The sequence below is a fragment of the Cylas formicarius genome, unplaced genomic scaffold (assembly GCF_029955315.1).
Source record: "Cylas formicarius isolate icCylForm1 unplaced genomic scaffold, icCylForm1.1 PGA_scaffold_3__17_contigs__length_32017465, whole genome shotgun sequence".
In the NCBI taxonomy this organism is placed as follows: Eukaryota; Metazoa; Arthropoda; class Insecta; order Coleoptera; family Brentidae; genus Cylas; species Cylas formicarius.
In genome coordinates, this window is record NW_026844326.1 from 31260004 (window position 1) to 31284070 (window position 24067).

Sequence of the window (24067 nt, forward strand, 5' to 3'; positions counted from 1 at the left end):
GTATAATTAAGTGGATGCGAAGCGCTAATGCGACTTAATTAATCTGAAGAATGGCAAGGGAGAAATAATATTAAGCGAGAGCGCTTTATTTAAATACTTGTAACAGCGGCATCGATCATAATTAACAGAAGTAATGCGTGGAAATTATTGCTTCTTATCGAGTTTCGTTGTGAAGCATTTTTCTTTTTCATTTTAAGTTAAATATTTTCTATTGGTTTAAAGTTGTATGTATACGGGTTGGCAATAAATTTTTGTTTCTCGCACTTTATACGATTTTGAAAGATGATCGTAATAAGAAATGCGAATACTAATGACAAAATTTGTTGTACTATTAAAAGTCCACTCTGTATAACGAATTTTTCACTCTCCATGCCGAAAGAAAAAAGGGCACATCAGGTAACAAAGTGTGTCGGTGGAAAACTTTATAAAGAACGTATAACAGTGAGTGGGAAAGAAAAAAGAAGGCTAGTCGTGATTGGAAAATCAAATAACCCACGATGTTTTAAGCACCAAGAGGAAGAAGAAGATGAAGAAGTTGATCTGGGACCACCGCCCCCGTCAAGCCCTATATTCGGTTAAGCTGCTAGATAAATTTAGATACCCCTCTCGAAGAAATGGTGAAAATACAAGCCAATGTACGAGATGCGTACTGGTATACGAAAAAAATTCAAAAGAAAATGAAATCCTGCAGACGTTTCGCCAAGATCTCACTTGGCATCTTCAATACTCGCGCTCCGAAAACACTTCGAACACAGTGTTATCACCCCTCTACTCTTGTTTGACCGATGTACACACCCAAACAAGAACCACCACCACCAAGAACCAAAAGCTAAACATATATAGAGAGATGATCAACCACTAAGCAAGTGGATAAAGCAGTTTCAACAACAGCAGTTTTCGACAACGGAAGAAGAAGATGAAGAAGTTGATCTGGGACCACCGCCAATCATAAGGAAAATTTTGTAATGTAGTTTTAACGCCTAGGTGAACAATATATTATTGCTTAGGAAAATGAATGAACTATATAGCCTTTGGGACATTTTAAGTACATGTATGTATTTTTCAACACAGGTTACTGCAATAATATTTTCAAATCATACATATCAAAACCGGAACTACTTGTGGTTCAGTTTTTAAATAGCACATGTATATAAAATTTTATAAGTTATATTTAAAAAAAAAACAACAAATAATGAAACACTTTATGATCAAAATTATCAGTTTTGGTTTTTGTTGCTTTTTTACTCATAAAATTGCATTCAAATATTTTGATTACACCCCGTACGTTATTTGAATTAAACACAGGTGTAGCTGTTGATAAAAATACAATGATTTTATTGTAATCATAGAAAATATAATGAAACATTCTGTATCAAAATTATCAGTTTTGTTGTTTGTTGCTCTTGTACTTTTTGTAGTTTTTTGTAGTTTTAACGCCTAGGTGTACAATATATTATTGCTTAGGAAAATGAATGAACTATATAGCCTTTGGGACATTTTAAGTACATGTATGTATTTTTCAACACAGGTTACTGCAATAATATTTTCAAATCATACAAATTAAAACCGGAACTACTTGTGGTTCAGTTTTTAAATAGCACATGTATATAAAATTTTATAAATTATATTTAAAAAAAAACGACCAATAATGAAACACTTTATGATCAAAATTATCAGTTTTGGTTTTTGTTGCTTTTTTACTCATAAAATTGCATTCAAATATTTTGATTACACCCCGTACGTTATTTGAATTAAACACAGGTGTAGCTGTTGTAATACAATGATTTTATTGTAATCATACAAAATATAATGAAACATTCTGTTTCAAAATTATCAGTTTTGTTGTTTGTTGCTCTTGTACTTTTTGGTATTTTCAGTTCAGTTTTTTTTTTATTTCATTTTACTTAATATACATACATTTTTATGAAAGGATATATAAACAAACAAACATAACATTATTTGTTATGATTGACTTTAATAGGAAGAAACTCAATTTCCATTAATAGTAATATTTAAATTTTACGACCTGAGCGTCGCTCGTAGAGAGATAAGAGACAAATAATATCGCCCAAAAGGTTTCTTTCGTGATGTAACGTTAACATCTCCTATGAATCAAACAAATTTTGAAGCATTCGAATCGCTTTCGAAATCGAATCCTAACAATAATTCTCTCGCACCTACGACCAAACACACTCAGTTCAAGCCATTTACATTCAAATGAAAGTAATCGCATCAATGTTTCGTCCTTACAACTTGAACTTGAACCTCCGTATATGGAACGTTTGGAGTGCGATTATCGACAGCGTCATTGGCATAATGTAACATTTCGGATTATCACTAGTTTTGGTTTGTTTCTAACCTATAAACTCTTGTAAATATTATTTTAAACTAATCTAGTCAAACATTCTTAAAATCTCAAAAAATAAAAACAATGTTGAAAATTTTAAGAAAAGTACACAAGTTTAAAGGAAAGATATTAAAATTACGAAAAAAATTAATAATAATAATTTTCTTCATAGGTCTCACATTATAAAATATATAAAGCTTTCGTTAATACTGGACGGGACAATTATCAAGCTCGTTTTACCAAAAATTCCTCACACAAACGCGTTGAGGTTTGAAATAATTCGCCACATTAACAAAAAACTAAAAAACAAGGCAAAAAAATAAATTAACCGAATGAAAACAAATCCAAGAGTGATTCGACGATGTGTGGCGATAAATATGAGAACGAAACATTAATTATACCATTATTATTGTCGAAAATATACGATACAAATAATTATATTAATTAATTAATTAATCGACACTCGTTAAGTATTATTTTCTGTCGAACCCGCATACTTTAGAACAAATATGACTTTTTCAACGCCTCTTAAGATATTTAAAATACGATAAGGTTTCTTTCCTAACGTAACGTTAACATCTCCTATGAATCAAACAAAATTTCAAGCATTCGAAACGCGTTGGAAATCGAATCCTAGCAAATTCTCTCGCGCTTACGACTAAACACACTCGGCTTTTCGTCCTTTCGATTTGAACTTGACCTCCGAACTTGTAATGTTTGTTGTGCGATTTTAAAGAGTGTCATTGATATAACGTAATATTTCCAAAAGATGCGGTTTCGGATTAGTTAGTTTAGTTACTAAACTATAAATTCTTGTAAATATTATTTAAAATTAATTTTTAGGCTAAGAAAAAGTACACAGACATAAAGGGAAAAATGTTAAAATAATGAAAAAAATACTTTTCTATATGATAAAAAATATACGGTCTACGTCAATACTGAGCGGTAGAATTATTAAGAAAAAAATCTTCGCCACCTTAAGAAAAAACCAAAAAACAATTCGAAAATTAAAAAAAAAACAAAGTGACAAAAAAAATCCCATTATTTTTGTCAAAAATACACGATAAAAATGATTCTTTCCTCTCAAATTTACCCACGAATATGACTTTATCGACGCTTATTAAAATATTTAAAATAACAAACTTTTGCGTCTTTTGTAATACGACAGACGAGAGATAAATGATAATGCGAAAAGGTTACTTTTCTAACGTAACGTTAACATCTTGAATCAACTGAATCAATGAATGAATCAAACACAATTTGAAGCATTCGGAACGCGTTCGAAATCGAATCCTAGCAAATTCTCTCGCATTTACGACTAAACACACTCGGTGCTTATTATTTTTTTCAAAAATACACGATACAAATATATAAATACGTGGAGAGATAATGTAAAAATCATTTAAAAAAACAGCAAGAACTCACCCAGAAGAAGCTGACGCCACCTCGAGCACCCGGAACGACACGAAAAACGATTGTCCGCGAAAAATTCGAAAAATTTCGTAGCACGTCAAAAAGAAAATGGCGGCGCAACCCCGTATTCGCAAAAGTCCGTGTTGTTCGACACTTTGGCGGCTTGTCTAGGGGTCCGGCGAGTCCCGCGGGCTTTTATCGTCCCCCACCCGATTGACCAAATGGTTTTCGCGAAAGAAGATCGCGAGGAAGATGTCCAAGAGCCGGGCGACGACGCAAGGAAAGAAGAACAAACCCAAGAGGTCGCGAAAAAATTTAATGCGTAACGCGAAACCGACGTTGTCACTTTGTGGGCGGGGACGGCACAGTTTGGACTAGCGGAATGTCTCGCGGTATGCGACGGCCGTTCGGGAAAATACCCCAAACCGATATTAAATCCGTAGCCCACGGACGCCGTAAGTTATAGTTGAAAACGAATGGTTACTTTTTTTTTGGGAAGCTTTTTTATTTCGTTCCAGATTTTGGCCCACGTCACGGAAAGCAGGACGAGTGTAGGCTTAAACTGCCGCGAAAATATTTGTTTTTATTGTTTCCGTAACCCAGATCGCGTAATTTCGAAGCGTTTTTAATCATATACGGGGTGTTCGGAAATTGAGTTCGGAAACTTTTCAAAAATCGTCACCCTTGTTTTAAGTCAATTTACCCTGTAAATTGAAACTGTAAATGTGATTTTATCTAACAGAACTTAATGGCAATCTGAAAAAGTCATTGTCACAATCCGTTAAAAATTAGTTTCAGTCCAAAGAGCTTTTTATCCAACTTCTACTGTGATAGCCCATCGGGAATATCATTGCATTTTTGCTACGGAAGAGCAAATGCAAATGCAGATCAAGCACGACGACTTTATATCGAAGCTTATCTCATTAGAAACATTCCATCTCCTAAGAAATTCATCAACATCACAGAAGAGTTGGTGAAAGAGGGTCATTCAAACCTAATAATATGAGTAAAGGGAGGCCAAGGTATTAAAGAACCACTGCAAGAGAAGAAAGAATACTTAAAAAATGGGCAGGGATTATAGGAGATAATCTTATAGGACCTCATTTCTTTAACGGATCGCTTAATGCGGATATGTGTTTGCAATTTCTTCAAGAGAAACTATCACCTTTGGTGGAAAAGGTAAAGTCTGTTCATAGATATAAGAAAGTGACAAACTGATACGAATTAAGGAAAGACCCGGGCAAGCTGTAAGAATGAAATATATCCGAACAGGTCCGTACTTTGCTTAAAATTTAATTATTTGGGGTTTTGTTAGGAAAGATACTAAACAATATATATTTATTTATGTATGTATTTATGTTTGAATCTAAAATAAAATTACAAATTATTTTTCTTACTACTTAAATTACTTAAAATTATTCACATAATATATCAGTACCACTATCGCCATCATCGCCTGTTCTAATTATTATTTGTTCTATATTATTTGCAATATGGATATACGATTGTTCTGCTTTTTCTATATGTTTAACAGAAATTGCGCAACTTTGTGGAGGGATGATAAAAACTTCGGTTTTTATAAGTTTGAGGAAATTGGAGTTAACACGGGGAAAAACACTGTTACGACGAATGGCAGATTTCAGTTGGTGCCAAACATGTTCAATGGGATTAAATATACAGTGGTAAGGTGGAACCCTTAAAACTGTATGCCCTAAATTTTTTTCTTAATTATCAGAGACGTATTCCTTTTGTAGGTTCAAACTTTGTAGAACCTCAATTAATTGCTTTCTGGTATAATCTTCGTGAAAATAAATGTCGTTATTATACATGTAGTTTTGGATTGTTGCTCTTGTGTTGTCACATGAGGAAGGGGTTTTAGTCAACTGTCTACTGTGATAACTTGCATTGTCCATTACAATGACGTTATTAGGAGGAATGTTTGGAACTAGATTGTTTTTACACCAACTTTCAAATAAATCTTCTTTCTTTAATATTTTTCACAGACAGAGAAAGTCTATTTGGAATCCAACCATCTTTAGAGCCAGCATGCAAAATAGTTATTCTTTTACCTCTTTTTGATGGCGCGTTTGTTTTACACTTATCAGTCGAGTCAACCCAACTCTTTTCCGGGGTATCATAAGTGTCGAACCAGGTTTCATCCAAGTAAATAATGGGCCTTTGTTATTCTCTGTAAATCCAAATTTCTTCTAGATATTCCAGTCGCCATTTCCGAATTCTAAAAGATTCCCTTAAAACTTGCCTTTTGTCAATTTTTTTAAATCAAAAACCCATGTGTTGAATACACTTCCATAAGGTAGTTCTGCCACATTTAACACCGGTTTCATCTTTTAAAAGATATCTAATGTAGGCACGCTTTGTTGCTCGTATAACTGGTAAATTTTACGCCATATTATATATTGATCACTTTCATCTACACTCGAGAAAATGAAAAAAAATGAAGTCTTGCTTCAAATAGATTTTTATTGACAGCATTTTTGGGATTGTGAAGGAATTCTTTTGACAGATTTTAAAAAAACTAATACCACTGTCAATGATTGATTTGTTAATAAAGAGATGTAATAAGGGTATTGAAGTTAAGGGGGATTATATTGAAAAATAATAACAAATTGTTAGTCTACTTTGTTTCTTTCATATTCAGGCCGGGAAAAGTCCTCAACTCCTTCCAAAAAAAACTAAAAGTTGCTTATCTGACTCTTTAGTATTAAGGCAGTTTATTTTTTGTGACGTAATTTATGGACCAAGTTTGGATAAAATAGATAAAGTCATAATTCAGAGGGCACAAAAATCTTACGGGGAACTAAATATTTTATATATAATCAATATCTCTCTTATTTAGTAAACAAGATTAAATACAGAAACAATAATTTGAACTTAACAGTGTCCCTGGACAATTGGAATGCTTGATTGTCAATTCTTTAAAAAAAATACAAAGAGTACCCCCCGAATGATCCTTATGTTCTGATGCTACCGATAAAAATACAAAGCTAAGTTTTCCTCAATTGTTTTGTTCGTCAAACGCCTATGGTTTTTCATCGATGTTAATTACATTGTGATTCGCCTTAAAGCTATGTTAAATCCAGCCGGTTTTTTATAATGACTCAGGTATATGGCTATTTGTATTATCCTTATTTTTAAATTATGATGACATCTGTACTTAGTTTTGCGTTACTTTGAGAAGCATTCTCACCTACCAAACACACGATTTTCCAGTTAGTTTCGATGTAGAATCTCTCCTTAATTTACTTTACACATTCCCGAAATTTTTAAAGTTATTTCAGATTATTATTATTACAAAAAACAAAAACAAAGCAACATTTACGTAATAGGAAACGAACCGTGGTGGTACGTACTTCAGGAATTCCCCGAGGCTCTAGCCTGGGGCCAGCACTTTTTATTCTCTTCATTAATGATTCGCCAAGAGTGGCTAACGATATCAATATTTCATTGTTTGCAGATATCTTGAAATTGTACCTTCTAGTCAGGAATGAGAGTGACTGTATAATGCTTCAAGAAAATTTGGATAGAATTCTGGAATGGTCTGACAGAAATAAATTGAAATTTAATATTTCTAAGTCCTGTGTTTTAAGTTTTAATAGGAAAAAGAATTTGACAATCCTAAAATTTTCTCATCTTAATTAAAAAATGCTTGTCCCGAGCATACTTTTCTTATGACGGTCAAATTTTTGCCCAAACTAAAACCAAAATTATGAAAATGCTACGTTGATATTACTTTGGTTATTTGGTCTCATGGTCCAGAATCCTTCCAGGATTTTCCTAGCCATTTAAACTCTGTAATATAAGCAACCATCATAATCTTGACAGCTTCTCAGGTCTTTACCATTCACCATCATGTCTTTAGTTATATAGTTACCTCCCTATCTTCTTCTCATCTTCTTCTAGCTTCATTTTCAGTTTATCCAAGATATGAACAACTTCGCTTCGACAAAGATGACATACTTTCGTTCTTATTAGGTCCTGATCACTATTGTCTATACGGTAAGTTTAAAAATCACTACGTTGATTCATTTGCTTCAATTGTCCACTATTAATAATATCCATTATCGATGATGTTGACGTTTTTGTAAGTAGACAGTATTCTTTTAAAGCATTTTGCTCTACTGATTAAAGTTTCATACTCATATTTCACAACCTGGTTTGCATCAAGCGACAAATATAAAACTACTTGTTCGAAACGCAGAGTAAAAACGATTATTCAACCGATCAGCTCTGGAGAAGCCAACAAATCATCTAAAAAAATATAAAAAACTCTGGAGATAGTAACAGTGACTTGATGTTCCTTCGAAATATTCATGAACAGTGTTTCGAGTTACTTCGCAGTCGTTTGCAACTATCCTGGCGCCTATAGACGAAGATCGACTCGCACATAGGCCAAGACACAATCATTTTCTCTAGTATTTACCGCAGTTTAGAGCCGTATGGTAATAATAATAATAATAATAAATAGCCTTTATTATAACAAAAAAAAACAATATACAATATTAATATTTTTCAAAACAAAGTAAACAGATAGCTCAAAAGCGGCGCAGTCTAGCTTTAAATAGCTACTCTACTGAACCGCTAAAGAACTATTTATATAATTAATAAATTGCACACTATTTATTAAAAGAAAATGGATGAACCACAAATAAAATATGAAAAATACCTGCAAAATCAGAAGATAATGAGTGTTTGATAACTCAATATAATCCCTTGCTAATAACATAATTAACAACACATTATTAGGAAAACTGTATTCGTAACAAATGATCTTTGTACCTTTTTTTAAATGAATATAAATTTAAGTTACTGAATTCCTGTGACAAAGAATTAGAAACGTGAATTGCGTTGAATGTGAAAGATCTACGAAACAAACGATCTGATGTGCCATCGTGCCATATGCCTGAACTTTGCAAAAATTTAAAGATTTTAAAATGTCAGAAGTGTAAATAAAAGAAAAATAACCGCCCCGAAATGGAACCTTGCGGCACCCCAGGGAAAATATATTATCGAATATGTGCCTGTGAAGACCGAGCACCGAGGTTTGCGATACTCTACGCACGTACTGAATCCGTTAAACCATTTTGCCGTCACGCTATCATATTTATATCGTTACGAGTGATCTAGTTGTCGAGCGAGTTTGATAAAAAAAATCTTTGAATTATTCTGTTGCGCTTGTGTATACGTCTCGACCTCACTTTGCCGGGCAGTAGCCGCCCCGTGTTTTATCTTCGTACTTTTCGATTCTGTGCTGTGCGCGGTATTTTTTATGCTGTTTCTTCCGTTAGACTCTCGAACTGAATATGGAACGCTTTGCGAATGTTCGCTTTCAACGGTTCTTGATTATGTCGTGTACCGCGATCGAAAGATGTTTATTGAAGCTTCGTGGAAACGGAGAATTCGGGGTGTTATACGGGGTCCATTTAAAAAAAAAAAATTTCATATGTACGTATGTGCTAAAAGTGAAACTTTTGAGATACACTGTAATATGACTTTAGATATTTTAATGAAATAGATAAAATAATAATTATTCTTACAATCTGCAACCATTACTGAAGAAATTTAATTTCCTGACAGCATGCATGCGAAATACGTAAACTTTGAGGTCTCTTCAAGAATTATTTGAAAACTCCCTATAGCGAAACTCTGTATGGCGTAAAACTCTGTATTACGAACAAAATTGTTGTACTATTATTCATACAAAGCTATGCATTAATCCACTCTGTATGACGGATTTAGTCACTCCCTATACCGAATGAAAAAAGGGCACATTAGGTAACAAAGTAAGGAATGTAATTAATAGAGTCTCTTCCCTTCTCAGAATTCCTTACCCTAATAATCTAATTTATCGGTATGTTTAAAAGCACACCATTGGAAACTTGGAAAGAGGTGGCAGCAGAAACAATTCAATACTCCTATCGTCATGCAGGACTTATAACCGAGACAGAATGAGAACAGGAGTTGGAAGATGATCAGCCACTACGCGAATGGATAAAGCAGTTTCAAACAACAATTACGTTTACAAGTGAGGAGTTGCAAGATTTTATGGCGATAGATCAGGATTTGCCTACAACAGCAGACTTGACAGAGGACGCCATATTACAACAAGCAAGAAAAGGTGAAGAAAAGTCAAGCCAAAGTACGAGAAACGAAAAAAAAGCAGTCCCTTCAATTTCGCTATATAGAGTTTCGACTGTATTTATAAGGTTGTTCGGAAAGTCATTTCGTTTTTTCCCGTCAGAGGACTTAATTACGTTTTTTCGAAACCAACTTCACACTTAAGCCGCATAACCATTATATGTCTTGAGAGCTGATATTGCAAGGCTTGTGTGTGAAAAAGTTCTATTAATTCTACGCAGTAGTTTTTGGTTGGTGCCCTTTTAGATATGGAGAGCAATAAGCAGCATTTTCGTCATATTTTACTTTTTTACTTCAGAAAAGGTAAAAATGCTGTCCAAGCGAGAAAAAAATTGACGGATGTGTATGGAGAAGGCGTGTTAACAGTACGCCAGTGCCAGAACTGGTTTGCACAATTTCGATCCGGCAATTTTGATGTCGAAGATGCACCACGGTCTGGAAGGCCGGTCGAAGCTGACAAAGATGCGATAAAGGCATTAGTTGATGCAAATCGGCGAATAACCACACGAGAGATCGGTGAGAGATTAAATTTGTTGAATTCGACTGTTTATGGCCATTTCAAAGGCATGGGCTTAATCTCGAAGCTCGATGTGTGGGTGCCCCATGTCCTTACGGAGCGAAATTTGTGTCGTCGCGTTGACGTATGTGATTCGCTCCTCAAACGTCAAGAAAATGATCCATTTTTGAAGCGGATTATTACTGGGGACGAAAAATGGGTTGTATACAACAATGTTAAATGCAAGAGGTCATGGAGCAAAAAGATGAACCGGCTCAAAGCGTGTCAAAAGCCAACATTCACCAAAAAAAGGTGATGCTCTCCGTTTGGTGGGATGTCAAAGGAATCGTTTTTTTTTTGAGCTTTTGCCGGACAATACAACGATTAATTCAGAAGTCTATTGTTACCAACTGGACAAATTGAATGATTCACTTAAAGAGAAGAGGCCCGAATTAATCAACAGGAAGGGTGTAGTGTTCCACCAGGATAATGCGAGACCTCACACAAGTTTGGTCACTCGCCAAAAACTTTTACAGCTTGAATGGGACGTACCGCAACATCCACCATATTCTCCAGATCTGGCGCCTTCCGACTACTATTTGTTCCGGTCCCTGCAAAATTTTTTGGATGGCAAAACCTTTACCTCAAATGAAGATGTCAAAAACCACCTGAACCAGTTTTTTGCCAGCAAGGACGAAAACTTTTATGAGAGGGGAATTATGTTACTGCCAGAAAGATGGCAAAAGGTGTTGGACCAGAATGGCCAATATATAATTTAATAAAATATTTATTCATTATACGAAAACTGTCTTTCATGTTCCCCAAAAAAAACGAAATGACTTTCCGAACAACCCAATAATATCAAGGCGGTTGTTTGCTTAATTTCAGTTCTTGGCGTCTTATTCATTTACTGTTTAAGATATTCGAGAATTGTTATTTTAAAAAAGAATGCTCGAATTTGCTAAATATTTTTAATTTTTACTAAGGTAGGCGATTATATCAAGAGAGCTTTCCTAATAGAGTCATACCATACAAATGTGAGTTCAATTTATCTTGATAACATTTTAATTGGCTATAACTTTTTCTAACTGTTTCTAGACATATCAAGGAAAACTAAAAAAGAAGATGTCGATTTTTTCAGATTGACGTATAAAACAAAACACTATCAATTTTCTGACATAAAAGCCTACATCACGTTTTTTCAAATAGAACACCTTGTATACTAAATATAATTTTTATCTTTCACAACATTGTGAGAAGGGGCACTGTCTTGCTGCCATATAATCAGCACTGATATATTTAGGGATCAATCTTCTAAAATATGATTAAATATACAGTGGTAAGGTGGAAGCCTTAAAACTGTATGCCCTTGATTTTTTGCACAATTATCAAAGACGTATTCCGGCTGACTTCCCATAGATCGTTAACAAAAAAAACAGTTATAGGACCGTAGTCATTTGAATAATAGAGAAGGGATACAAGCAGGTGCTGCTCAAGGATATACGGGAGAATGAAATTAGGCACAGAGTTTCTCTTAACACAACTTTTATTTCACCAGTTTCTGCGATAACAGGTACCGTTTACAAAAAAAATGCAAACAATCGATTTTCTTTGACCTTTGACCTTGAATAACTTTTTTAGCAGGTATGGGATCAATGGGGACTTTTGATATATTATTTATAATGATGAACTTAAGCGCTGGACCAATTTTCAGCTCTATGCGAATTATTGCAAACCTAGCCCGATTTTTTGGTCTGTTTCTACCGGACTATAAATATTCCAGTCGCCATTTCCGAATTCTAAAAGATTCCATTAAAACTTGCTTTTTGTTAATTTTTTCAAATCTAAAACCTATGTGTTGAATACACTTCCATAATGTAGTTCTGCCACATTTAACACCCCCTTCGTCTTTTTCCAGCCTCCTAATTAAGATATCTAATGTAGTCACGCTTGATCACTTTTATCTACACTCGAGAAAATGTCAGCATCGCTTCTTTTTTCCTCGCTGAAATGGGAATTCACAATTTTTCATACAGTTGATGTTGGAATTTTCGTCAATGTGGCCGTTTCTTCTAAAGATGCTTGCTTGCTGGCACCACGTTCAATGAGCGTCAAATAAATATTGTTTATAAATTCCTTAGTCTCAATAGAATAGTGTTTTTTACATTTGGGCGGGGACATCTCTTGAGCACATATTTTGCATAATTCGCACACGATTCAACACACGCTGTGTTACACACGAAATAAGAATGATTACTAATAAACTTAAACTAAGTAGTATAATCTTGTTGCATTGTATGGTAATGGATCCCATTCAAGAGCAATTGGTCACTTTCTTATATCTATGAACAGACCATACCACTTTCATTAAGAAATTTTATTATATTCGTCGTTTTTAAACCAAAACCATTTCGAAAATTTCCTTTTTTATTAAAAACATAACCCAGATAAAAATTTAAAGCCCTGTATGTCGGTGGGTATTTTAAAAGAACCTTTCGCCTTACGATGCTCAATATTTCACACTTAGTAGATTACGCCCCGTATATGGACGGGTTTTTCCCATTTTCCGTGATAAACATCGCTCGGTTATTTTTAACGTTAATGATACATAAAAACTTATGAGCGTATGAGCCGGGTCATATATGACTGGTACGAAATTAGCATATGGGGTCACTGATTTTAGCGGTCTAGTGCAAGGTCAGTAACGACGACATCGCCTGCCTCGATCTGCAAGCTGCCAATTGGAAAACGCCGATTTTGCGTTGCAGAACATTTGAATGCTTCTTTTCCGTCACATTTTACATAACTTTTGAAAAGGAGTTCGTTAAGAACACCGAAACTGGAATAGGTAGTAAACCTAGCATCGATTTTCAGGCAAATTTCGTTTATAGAGACAGGGTAGTAATGGATATATATATATATATATCTTTTGATAATACTAATGGCTGATGCGCTTACTTCTCGATTTCCGAACTGTAACAAAACTTCTGAAACCCATTTTAGCATTATACGAGAGCTGACTTTTATAATTCGGGATTTTCTTAAACTAGTCCTTCCATCTAACGTTTTTATCAGGAAGTTTGACATTTTGAGGTTAGGTTTACTCGGTTAAGCGAACGAGTGTATTGTTTGTGTTTTTTGTGATAAATTAAAAGAATTGTGAAGGTTAAAAATGGAACTTAATGGAAACATTTCCGTGCAATATTTTTTTACAACTTCAGGCGTGGACTAACTCAACGATAATGCATCGAGGAACTCAGTTCAGCTTTGGGAATTAAAGCACCATCTAGGACTACTGTTTAACGCTGGTTTTCGGCCTTCGGTAGTGGTCGTAGGTTCCTTAACCCATTTTGTCCCAGTGGTGCGTTAATGCAACACCTATTCTATGCTTTTTTTGCACATCCATTTAGAAATTTTATTATAATCACTACTAAAGGACATAGAACCCTAGAAATCGCTAATTTAGGTGCTTTCTGGATCTTATATATGACTTCGAAAGTTAACAAAAGCGGTACATAAATTTGTATCACATTTTCAAGTAAATCCAAAATATTTTGGATTTGTATTGCCATTTTTGTTAAGTTTATAGCATGTAGATTACATCTCAGAAAACATACATTGGAAAAACTAGATTTATTATACTTCATTTTTTAAAAATATTTACTGGTGCGTGAATGCACCACTGGTTTTATCTGTGAAACAAAACTTTGTTATTGCAAGTCTAGACAAGTCCGCGCGTGTAGAATTAACATCCAACAATTAGCGTGTTACAATGAACGTTACGGTTCGTAAAATATGGCATTTCCGACGTATTTGACTCAAAAGGAATTAGAGGCGGCCATGGAGGAGATCGTGATGGATGAGGACAATTACAATGAAAGTCGTAAGTATTCTTTGGATTTACGTATTCTTATGTATTGTAGCATTCCATTCCCTGTAAATTTATGCTAAAAATAACGTGAAAAAATATTTACAGAACATATTGACGCGGTTTGAGGAACCAACTGATAGAGTTGGAACTTTCGAGTTACATACACCGAATGATATAGCTGTCCTTCATGAATGGGACTCATCAGATGATGAAACTCTGGAAATCAAAAAAAGACTTCTTCTTTCTGCAAATGCCAGGCTTGGTTCTACTGTCACATGGAAGAAAGGTCAGATTGAGTACACTCACACACCTATATCCGATGAATTTAGATCATGTGAGGAATTCAAAAATAGGCTTTCTGGAAATACTCCGCTTAAAATATTTTTTACGTTTTTTGATGACGAAGTGATTGATTTGATTTTAAACCTTATATTGCTTTGCTGCTTTTAAAAACTGATAAAACAATTACTCACAGAAATCTTGAACCTGCCATAGATTAAGTGCGTTATGATAATCAAGGTCACCTCATAATTGTTTATGCTAATAAAGCCCGAAGGAGATGTAGAATCTGCCACAGCCACACAATTAACCTTTGTAATAAGTGTAATGTGCATTTACATACTTCATGCTTTGTACAATGTCACCCAAAATGAAACCGGATGTTACCAGTGGTGGGCTAAGGCACCATAAAATATTATGGGTTTTTTTGTATCAAATCAGGTTCTATTTGGAAAACTTTTAGTTGTTTTCTGTGGAATTTGAACTTTCTTTTGTATATTATATTATTTAATGTTTTTTCCCATTGGTTCGTTTACGCACCAGTATTTTTTTGTATGTTTCGAGTATTTATTTTTTTTGACACATGTAATGCATTCTTAGCTTTTCTTTATTTTTCTTTGTGCTTGGGATAATATGGGTTAAGGATGAATTTCGTGAAACATTGATGCAGTGCGGAAACTAATTTTGCAGGATCGTCAAGTGACTTGCCATGAGATTGAGGTATCTTTGGGCATTAGTGGGACCAGCATACGCCACGTCGCTACTGTTTCTTTGGTGAAAGGTAAAACATTCAATTCTGAATGGTACACAACCATTTGTTTGCCGAAAGTCTTCGTAGACATTAGAAAATCCAACCGCCGAAGACGACAATGTTAGCTCTCTCCGATCAGTGCAAACAAAGAACATTTTGAGCATTAAAAACCTAGATTTGATGAGCAATCCACCATATACTCCTGATTTAGCACCCGACAACTTCTTTTTATTCCCATGCATTAAGAATAAATGACGTGGGCAACGATTTTTGACACCAGAAGAAGCGATTGTTCGTAGCTTATAGTTTTTATTACAAATCCCGAAATATAAAAGGTAGCCCTCGTATAATGTGATGTACTGAATTTTCTCAATTGGTATGTTATTAATTACTTTTTTTTATCAAATTTATAACACTGGGACATAAAGTAGGAGTAACATTTTCTGCTCCGACCTTTGATTTTACTCGCTTCCATAAATGCTCTATATAGTTAAACATGCAATGATATAGAGGAAGACGTAAAACGCAAACTATGGCATACAAATTGTTTTTTAATTACATAAGCATCTAAGAATTTCGAAAGTTGCGCTTTTTTGTAACTGAATTCAAGATAAACCTCATTTTCTCACACACCCAATAACAATTCGTAGTAACATCATTAATTTTTTATTGGGGAGGATCCGTCGAAAGATGAAGATTGAAAGAGACTATTTACACTGTGCTACTATTTTTGTATTAAAAATTGTTTTCAGAACATCTGAATGATTATGTCCTAAATTTCAAAGCCGTCTTTTATATTAATTTGAACGAAATTCTGCGAGACTATTTCCGAATTTCAACCATAGTCCGACAACGTACGTCATTCAAAAAATTATTTTTTCTTGTAAATTTTTGGTTTTTGCAATGGATTGTCTACTCAAGACTGTTGAGTTTCCTTATGTAATCCAATAGTCTCGAACCTGGATCAGAATAATAAAACATTACGTATGTTCTTTGACTTCAAGCGAGCTTTTGATGTGCTTGATGTTATTTTGTTGTTGCGGTATACGGGGAACGTTACGCCTGGATTGAGTCGTTTTTGAAGGGTCGTGACTAAAGAGTTGTGCTTAGAAGTGATACTTCTGTGACTAGATCCTCATCTAAAGAACTCACCAGCGGCGTCCCACAGGGAAGCATACTGGGACCTTTATTATTTATAATATTTATTAATGACACATCTGATTTCTTTCCCAGACAATTATGTTTCCTTATATGCAGTGGCAGCGTCATCTAGGAGTCTGGAAGATCTCACGTTCTTGGCCACTAGGGCAGTAAGTGGTATGACCCGATATTGTGAGCGTAACGGTATTTGTTTGAACGGGGCAGAGGTGTGTTTATACGTATCTGTTTGTATTTTGTATTTTAGCGCTGTAATGTATTTTTTTTTACTTGTTGACATCCGATATTTTTGTTAAAAGTCAATGGAAATGAACATTAATATTATTATTAATAAATTTGCTCATTTTTCAAATCCACCTTAAAATTCGCATCAAAATGAATCACCGCACCACAAAACACGAGTTCGTAAACCCCCGTTTTATTATCCGTTTATTCATGAGATTATTTTCGTGTTTAAAGGCTGTCTATGATTCGTTCGTGTTTTCAAATTAATTACAAGCGAACTGGCAGTGGCTTTGTACGAACGTAGGAGTTATTTATAGACGTAATTTGTGTAAAAGTCGAAAACAACATATCCCTCAATTTAAATTTATTGGATAACAACCTTGCTTTAAAATACCCACAACTAACGAGATTATTTTGCGGTGCCCATACTTAACGTTTTTAATGTAAACCACGAGCTTCATGGAACTTTAAAGTTCGTTTATATCGCTTTTTTTTGTCTATGTTAATTGTTTTTCGCATGAATTGAGAAAATTTTGAAATCTCTTGTGACACAAGAGAAATCGTAAAGGCGTAACCTAATCTTTAAAGGTGCTACATTTTAGAGATGGCACAAACATGAAGGGAAAATGTCGCATGTCGAGGTAGTCGCTATATTAAAAATTTACTTTATTTTTTCTTATGAACACCATATTTAAGTTTTGCAGTTTACATTTGCAAGTACAAGTGGACATTATCAGAATAATGATAAAAAAATTATGGCCTCATAAATTTGCTGATTGTAAATAAGTAAACATGATATATATTTATACTGGGTGACACAAGAAAGTGGGAACCTATATTTTTCGCATTTTTGGATTCAAGGGATCATTCTAAGTTCTTTTTTTTTTTTTTAATTTTTCAAAATTGTGTCTAGGCGGCTATTTACCGGATCAGCTGGTCACGCAAAAAATTGAAAATAAAACTTTTCTTTACTTGTGTAACGACACACACAGCATTTAATGTAATCAACTATCATTTTTTTAAGATGACCTAGTTTTTTTCAAATCGCACCCTAGGAACAAAAACTTTTTAAAACCGGTACTTTTTTTTGCAAGATTTTGACAACAAAATTATTATTCTCGTCATGTTTATCTAACAGCTAATTTTCCTAATTTCTTCGAAGACTTTCGGCTAGCAAAGGGTTCAGAATTGACTGTTTAACTTTCACCAGAGACATCACTGCAATGTGGCCAGTTTTCCCGAAAAAACAGGCTACCACACAGTGGGCTGCTGCTTACTTTGAGATTCATATGCTTAGATCCATGATTCACGACCTGTCACGATATCATAGATGTGTTCGGAAGTACCACGATCGTATTTTTTTAGCACGAGCTGATGTCAATTTGTGCTTTAACTCCAAAAGTTGTAAAAAAATGTTGCACGGAAACGCTCCCGATTAAGTAGCGTTTTTAACAGTCACAATTTTTTTTTAATTTATCACAAAAAACACAAGCAACACTCTTTCCCTTAACTGAGTAAACCTAACCCCAAAATGTCAAACTTCCCGATAAAAACGTCAGTCGCCAGATGGCAGAACTCTTATATTTTTATTACACATTTAAGTTTAAGATTCCGGAAGAAAATTTCACTGCTCGTCGCTAGTTTAAAAAAAATGAATTTATTTATGACAGCGAGCCGCGCTGCCGAGCGTCTCGAACCGCGTTGAAGGTTTTATCAGTGATAATTTAAAATAATAATACAAAATTTTGTTATAAAACAAATTTATTAATTAAATTATTAATAAAATTTTATTTTTTTAACATTGTTATAAAAAATACTACCAATTTTTTTAATTATTTTTACCGAACAGCGTAAATTTAGAAAAAAAAATCAACTTTAAATTTTTGAAACTGTTATGGTCTATATTTATTTTTTCTAGGTAATTTAGTAAATTGTTATTTTTAAATTTACTAGTAAACACTCCATCTCTATTTAACAAAAGAAAAACCGCACCGTTACGGTTTTCATTTGTTTTTCGCGTATCCTAGTAAGTCATTCCTGTCTATTCGTGACATAGGTTTATACGCAAAGCAGGAAACAATTATTAGTGTTGTTGGGTTTTTTTAGTTAATATTTTAGTATTATAATTTTTAATTGTAATTTAAACACAATATTTTTTTAAATAAAAATAAATGACAAATTCACAATTTAATTATTTAAGCTTGTTTGTTCTATTCAGTATGTTATGATTGTTGATATTGTTAAAAAAAATAAAATTTTATTAATAATAATTATAACAAAATAACTTAAATAATAATAAAACTTGTTTTATAATAATATTTTGTATTATTATTTTAAATTATCACTGATAAAATCTTCAATGCAGTTTGCGCTCGGCGCCCGGCGCCCTGTCATAAATAAATTCATTTTGTTTAAACCAATCACGAGCAGTGAAATTTTCTTCCAAAAAATCAGTTAAATTTTCATTTGTTAACTTAAAAGTTAGTTAACAATATATAAAAAAAATGTTAAAATCAAAATTTAAAAAAATCGTTTTGGGGATCAATTTTCCACAATAAGTACTCATAAAAAATATATATAGATTAATTTTTTATGATCAAGTGGTAAACGGGGGGTCCACTTGACGTGATCTTACTCTTATACAAAACGACACACAGAACACAGAACACAGAATTAGATTTAGACATTTCGAATAAAAATATAATTATGTATAGAAATTTATTAAATATTATTTATTAAATATTATTACCTTAAAATTAATATTATCTTTTTAATAATACCCACAATAATTTATGGAGCCACCTTTAAGAACGATGTTTTTTGAGCTTCAACAACAAACATTGTTTATGAATCAGTCTTGACAAGTTATCAATGTCACTACCTTAGGGCTTCCCTATAGTGATACATCTCCCCAACGTGAACTATAATCACAGAGCTGTTGACTTTTAGTTGAATCGATCCCTTACACATTTTCAACAAATAATGCAGCATGGAATAGAACGGATCGGACAGTTTTAACGCGCAAATTATATCTAGGGTATATCCCTGCCGTTCCTTGATCCTTTGGAGCGATTTATTTACGTGCAAAGTGAAACCCTAGGTGGTCCGGCGGAGGTATGCGTGGCGGAATGTGCGCGATTCCTGCTAAATTCATTTAACCGGCAATTTGTATTCCAACAATCGGACACACGCGAAATATGTAACGACGTTAAATGCAGAACAAATACTCCCAACCTTCGAATACCGAGATTCGCAGTCTATAGAAAAGCAAATGTCGCTCAAACGTAAGACGACTCAAAAAAACGAATTTTCTAGAATACCCAAAAAAAAAACTGCTTTCTAATAAATATAACAGTAATATATAAAAATGTTCAGATTTTCACACTTATTTATTAATTTATAAAAGGTGTTTCGACAACACCGTGCCTATATCAAATACAAAAAAATGACCATATTATAATATTATGTACTACTACTTGTATTTGATAAAGGCACGGAGTTGCCGAAACAGCTGTCATATATCATTAAAAACTGTAAAAATCTAAACGTTTTTTGTGCTAATTTACTATAAAATTATTTTACGACATTTCTATCAAAACAATTATAATAACATTTGAAATGATATAAATTAAATATAAATTAAATGAATTATATGCCTGAGCTAACTGAATATCGAAAGTTGATACCAAATTACCCTGGGATCTAATATTTTTTATTTTTATCTGTCTGCGGGCTTGTCACATAAAAGCCGTGCGAATCGGTCTATCATTAATACCCAAGGTTGCTTTAAAATATGATTTACACTACCCAATGCTTTCGTGTGTCACTGACAAAAGCTTTTTTGTTTATAAAATGGTTTATGAAAAAATTAGACAAATTTGAGAAATGTGACGTGACATACAATCACGTGTTATAAATTAGAATAAAAATAAACAAGTTCTACATTAAACAATTAAACATGTAAGTAAAGTTTAACCAATATTTCATCAAAACTGTCGGGACTCCAAATAATGTTTAATTGATTTTCACTGTTTTGACGCATCTCTAAAAGACCATTTCGGCCTGTCTCGCGACATCTAGCGGACAATCCATAAGTTAAGTTATACGGTTTTGTTAAGAATCCAAGCATTTTTTTTCTCTATACGCATCAGCTCACAAACAGGATCTTTTGAGTAGTGTCACTTTTTTTTTTGTTTTACAACGGGATTTTTTAAAAACCTGCTTCTCGTGCTTTTATTACATCAACAGTACATTGATATAAAAAAAAATCTCAAAATGGCCGTCAATTTTTGCAAGTCTTTTTTAGCCCTTTCAGATTTTCAGTTGAATTTGATCTTGTAACATATAATCAAAAAAGTATTTTTAAATCAAAAAGTAACCGTAATCCCAGTTAAAAACTGTTATGCAAATTTCAAATGTCAATTTTATAACAATAACCTCACTTTTCACTCACCTCACTTGTTGTTTTGTTGTTTATTTATTTCCGTTTGAATTAAGTGCGATTTGGCTTATCGCTTATTAAACCCATGCAAATATCCGTTACCTTATAATAAAACCTTAAGCTGCTCAAAAATATTGGTTTAGTTGCGTGCCTAATAAAAAGTTATTTTCAAAATCGTGCGAAGGTGCATTGACGATCGAATAATAAAAAACATTTCCGACCCATTAAATTTCGACGAGGAATATACCGTTACACTTTATTTAAAAATAATTTAAATTTAAAACGAACGTCGGTCGGGAATTATTTATACATTCTAGAGGCTAGCGACGCGTCCAAAGTCGTCCTACTAAATTTCGCAGATTCTTTCTTTCGCAGATTATTTATTGCCTGAGCAGACGCAAACAGTTACTAGAAAAAGTTTGCGGTGGATTATTTCACAGAAACGGGAACCCAAATATTTTATTGCAAGTGTGCCACATCATTTGGCAAGTAAGATAAGGGGGAAAACCTAACTACAGTGCCTGGCCCTGTTTCATTTATCCTTTTGCATCATTAAACTTTCTGGTCATCCCCCAAGAATCGTAAACCTAATAGGATTGCCTAATCACGTGGTCGCTTGTGACGTAAGCGAAGCCCTCTAACGGTTTTTGTGTATTCTGTCAATGCATTTGAAGGCGTAATTAACCGTTGTATTTTGTGTAAGCTCAAAATATTATACATAATATACCTAGGTAAAGGTAAGAAATACATTTCTTTTACCTTTTTCAGTGGGATAACTTACATAAAAAAAATAGTTAGGTATGCCTGGAACGAGATGTGCCATGTATGGGTGCAACAACAACTATTTTCATGAAAAAGCAAGTTCCCGAAAACGTAGTTTTCATCGCCTTCCCAAAGGAACTATTCGGAACAAACTTAATCCAATTCATTTTACTGAAAATGATTACGAAAGAGACTTACAAAATGAGTTATTAGGTATTATTTTGTCTTGAGTAACACATTAAATTCACCATAAAATTTAAATTGTAGGTTTACCTTTAAAAAAGATTCTAAAAAAAAACTGCAGTCCCCACCCTATTATTATTTAACCAGAAGCAACCAACACGCCTGTTTACAATTTACATAATGAGTTCCAAAGCAGCGCATCGTTTTCATCAGTTTTCTCAAGTGGATCTAAGGATCGATTTGATTTTAATCAGGGTGCTAAGGAAACTATTGAAGATGTACATTGCGGGCTACTTAGGCAAAAAAAAAAACAAAACAGGTATCCCCAATGTAGGTAAAATTACCACAGATCGTCATTACAGCATTCCCTCTTGGGTACGACAGAACATTTTTATTTTGAACCCCATTATGGTCATCCGTTTCGAAAAGGGTAAGGGGTGCTAAAAAACTTAGCAAAAAAATATTTAAAACAGAAAGAGAATTACCATTTAGTTTAGTTTGAGATTTTTGTAAGCTGAGAACAATAATTCGTATGAACTTCAGAAATTTAAAAGCAAAATATAATGTTTGAAAATCTTTGCAAGATGATACCCGCAGAAAAAAATTTAGAAAGTATGGTAAAATTGTAAAATAAAGAATTAAGTATATGTAGTAATATGTATTTTTTATGTTATGTACATGCGAGGGTACATATAAATACTTATTATTATTCTTTCTTTCGTTCTTTAATATATCCAAAAATAGGGATTTCTAGTATATAAGTATTTGTTGATTTTTGTATATTTAAAATGGTAGAATGCCGTAAAACACAAAGTTTTACAAGTAAATCGTTTTGTTTGCTAGTTTTATGTATTTATGTGTAACTAGGTTTATCAGAATTCCCTAACCAAAAAAAACAACTCTGTGAATTTCTGGTCCTGTACTTTCTTCACAGCTGCATAGTTATTGTTTCCTAATAAAAAAAATTAAAAACTGTTATGAATAAAAAATGCATGATAAATTTCTACTGTGCTTACATCTATTTAAGTCTGCTAACTGGTTTTTATCTTTAGATGTATTGCTGAAGCATCGCTGAATAATCTAAACATATTAGGAGTTGGCTGATGGGTGTATAAAAATAAAAATAACTTGGAACCCAGAGCTGTGAATGAATATTTTACCCCTTAGTTTTATTTATCTATTTATTTCACGTCACAATTTATAAAGGTACACTAAGAATGTTATGTTCACTTAAATTAATTAATTAAATTAAAAATAAATATAAATAAATTAAATTTAGTTTGATCGAAAAACCAGTGACAAAGCAGAAATATTTATTTGCAAAAAGAAACTGTTATAATTCCTTTGCAAAAGAGATGTTCCCCAGTTGTTTCCTGAAAATATTTAGGCAGATAGAATAAAATACATTTGATAGAAGTCAAGACTTGTTCCATAGGAAACACCGACTAGGTTGCTGTCTGTCTAACTAAAGTTTTTGACGAGGTTTTTTGTCCTAGAGGGACGCATTGTTAAAAAAAAAATGGTAAAACAATAATTTAAAAACTGTCGTTTTATCTAAATAATATCCAATTTTTTATAAATCGAATTTTCCAAGAATGAACTCTTCTTGAATGTCCAACAAACGAGTGTAGTGGCATTCAAATGTCCACAAAAAATTTCCGTGAATGGTCATTCAAAGCTGCATGCCTAATGAATTTAAAAGCTGTTTTGAATCGAAATTGGATGAAAAAATTCTACTACGCAAATACACTATGATATTTATCTTTAGGTATATTTCCACTATAACGCACGTAATTAAAGACTATTTCTCGATTAATTCCTAGACTGTTAAGAAAATTGTACAAAATTGGTGTTAAGGGAACAGCGTATAAATGGCTTTGTTCGTATTTAACAGAAAAAAACAACAACAAAAAACGAAATAGAAAAATTGCATATCTGATTGCATAACTGTAGAACATGGTGTTCCTCAGGGCACAGTTTTGGGA

The 24067-nt window shown here is 33.4% G+C and overlaps 1 protein-coding gene across 2 annotated transcripts in view; it reads right to left on the reverse strand.

Annotated features, from left to right (window-relative positions):
* The window catches only part of LOC132699569 (hornerin-like), a 68687-nt gene extending 64850 nt beyond the window's left edge, over window positions 1-3837 (reverse strand). For both annotated transcript variants that reach the window (XM_060666361.1, XM_060666363.1), the window contains exon 1: window positions 3773-3837. The gene's annotated coding sequence lies outside the window, so the exon portion shown is untranslated. The remainder of the gene's footprint in view (window positions 1-3772) is intronic.
* Between the last annotated feature and the right edge of the window lie 20230 nt (window positions 3838-24067).